At 38.0% G+C, this 3,121-nt stretch overlaps 1 pseudogene; it reads right to left on the bottom strand.

Moving 5' to 3' along the window:
- Positions 1–1,626: 1,626 nt before the first annotated feature.
- LOC149024448 (putative transmembrane ascorbate ferrireductase 3 pseudogene) lies at positions 1,627–2,526 on the bottom strand (annotated as a pseudogene).
- Positions 2,527–3,121: the final 595 nt, after the last annotated feature.

Genomic DNA, 3,121 nt, shown 5'->3' with positions numbered 1-3,121 from the left:
AAGACGAGTAGAGGGTGATGAGCTTGCTTTTATAGGTGGGATTATTGAGAAAATGGTGATAAGTTGTGTCTCTTGAGAGGAGTTGAAGGTGAAGTCTTTGGCCAGAGTAGTTTTCAAGGTTGGGCTGAGTGTTGCAGCCATTTGATTGTGAGGTTTCAATCAAATGAAGGCCCTCGTCTAGTTTCCCAGATTTGAGGAGAGTTCTGAAGTTGGAAATTGGATTGGTTGAAACCAGAGGAGGAGATTTGTGTTTTGGGATCTGAGGACCAGAGACAACCGTTATGGTGGTCGGAACTGGAAGAGAAAGGGCAGGTATCATCATCTACTACAGTTATCGATTTATCTTTTCCTCATACTGTATACATGGAGTAGATAAAACGCCGCCCTTTATCTGGTCCGTCTTTCACTCACACTTCTTCCTTGCCATGCAATACGGGTGCGGTGCACTGAGGGCCCTACCATTCTTTTTTTTTTTTTTTTGTATTTAGAAGTAACTATATCTCTATTTTGTATTTTGTGGTAAAAAAGTGCGAGAAAAGCATTGACAAATAGAGGATCCAAACTCCAGGGTCAAGACCGTTTTGGATGAAAATGGGTGAGATTGAAGTCAACTTGATAATGAAATATTAACTCAATAATTTTTCAAAGGGAAGGTGGTGGATGAACGACTGTATAAAATGCTTATTTGAACGGTCCTAAAAATCTTGTCATTAAGTTTGGTAGGATTAAAATTTAGATCATCTATCATCAGCGATTCAGATTTAATTCAATACATTTAATGATATTTTTTTTTCTTTTTTGGGTAGAAGAATGGTGGGATTTATTTACACAAATGTTCAGCTGTATTTATACCTTTTTTCAAATGCATAATTTTAAATAAAGAGAAATTTTCTAAGACACCCTAAGATGATTAGCCAAAAACATAAACATCCTAAAACCCTACCAAATTCGTAAACCATTCCCCTTTTCCATTAGAACCACTAGTTGGGACGAAAGGAAGAATAAGAAAAAACTCATGGAGGAAAAAAAAAAAAGGATAAATTTTTAGATCCTATTTTATTATGGACAACAGTGTAAAATCACAAGAAACTAAAGACACTTTAGAAATTATAAAATTGTTTAACCATGAGGTCCATGACCTAGTAGAATTTGGGATAGTTTTATGGTGTATTATTATTTACTTTTTAACGAATTATCTTGAAGCGTCCTAAAAATTTTGCTTTTAAAAGTTTACTTACACAAGCGTAATTTTAACGCTGGCACAACACAAGCAGCACCAGCTAGGAAACAACATTCAAGCAAGATCATATGAAATAACAATCCAGCTAGATAAGCTATACTAACACCAGCAAGTCACTCTTTTCTTTTACAACAATCGCCTTTCATAACATACAACACTCATTAACAATCTCATGAACAAGGTATAATATAATCCATCCTTCAAAAACCCAAGAAAGAAATCCAATAAATAATATTACTCCATCAATGAAGTCGCTACTTCATAGGCTCAGGAACATTTACACAAAAAAAAATTATAAGGGTTTTGAAATTATTGAAAAAGGGAATGAATTAAATAAGGGATGGTGGGTAAGGGAAGTAGAAGGAAGTAGAAGAAGAAGAAATAAATTAAAGAGCTTCTACCAGGCGAGGTGCGATAGTGAGATTCACAGCAATGCCAAATGAGAAGAATTGCCAGTCCAGTGAAGTTGACAAGGTGAGATTCATTGCTAGTTTTTAGCTGCAAAAGGGTTGCTGCCTGCAGTAGCCCGGTCTCTGCTGTGACAAGTGACAACTGCCGCGTATAGAAGGACCCTACCAAAAAATCTGTGCCAAGAAGTATATGAATTTCTATATGAATCGCCTCCTTGATTCCAGAAGGAGAAGAACCCAAAAATCCACTGCAAAACTAACCAACAAGATAAAAATATGTTAATTACAGATAACCAACCAATTTGCATTTCAATTGAAGAGATAATGGTAATCTCTAACTTCTAGTATGAGCTTCTCCAATTCACTCTAGACATACCCACATTCTTAACTATGAGCTTGTATTTAAAAGAGAGTTAGTTCTAGGGAGGGACTGATTAATGCAATGTTGAGAGTTCAGCGGTGGGATAGTTAGCCCCTTAAGATCATAGCTCTTCCAGTGTTAATTTCTAAGGTTCTAACCTACAAACCATATATGATGAAGGTTGACAAACCTATCCATGAATGCAAGCTATACATATTTGGTATCTCTTTCTGATTGTGATACTTGAAGGTGGCGTAGATTCCGATGATCCCAAGCACAATCCCCATAAGATGAAGAGATAGAGTGAGAAAAACTTATGAATCTTCCTCTCTGCAGACTTTACTGTGTTGTAGGCCATAATAGCTTGATTGGTACACCAGAACAATAGCATCAGTCAGAGAGACATATTTTGCAGTTGCTAGTAAATGGGCAAAGCCAAAAGCCATATACATACCTTCACCAGCCAAAAAGATGAGACTGTAGTACATGAGAAATGGGTGTACCCGCAAGAGTATTAGAAGGAAGAAAATGAATCAATCTTTATAAATGTGCACTGGGCATCATAACTCCAGCTCGGAGAATACTCTCAAACACCCCCAGAATGAAGGTAAGATCTTCCCCATCTCTTCTTTAGGGCTAGGTTGTACTTGGGCATCAAGCCCCTGGCAAAAGCACCCTTGCATAGCAAAATACATGGGGGCGGTTGCTAGTGGCGGTCGATTGAACCAAGTGACTGCCTGGAGCAACCGCCTGGTTCTGGTTGCGGGGTTTTGCCCTATTTCCCCCCTGACCTCTATAAATAGTAACCCTCGCCTATTTTACGAATATTTTATTCGTGGTTACCATTTTTGGAGGTTAGACGGCTGCGGAGAAGTGCCAAAAGCAGATCTAAAGTGCTGTTGGAGTCCCAGAAGGTTCTATTGTTATTCATAGTCAACCAGTTGAGGTAAGTGGTTCCGTGTTCACTTATGTTTCACCACTTGCTATGATTAAGGTAGTTTAGTATTCATCTTTGGTTGTTCTTGATCCTTCCATTGCATTGTCTATCCTTTTGATGATCTTGGTTAGGTTAGATTCGAAAACGAAACCCTGCTTTCGTGAAAAGGGCTG

This window comes from Hakea prostrata, chromosome 2 (assembly GCF_041222555.1).
Source record: "Hakea prostrata isolate BN-2017 chromosome 2, UWA_Hpros_2, whole genome shotgun sequence".
NCBI classification, from domain to species: domain Eukaryota; kingdom Viridiplantae; phylum Streptophyta; class Magnoliopsida; order Proteales; family Proteaceae; genus Hakea; species Hakea prostrata.
The sequence above is the reverse complement of the archived record's forward strand: the minus strand, read 5'-3'. Positions and strand labels throughout refer to the sequence as shown.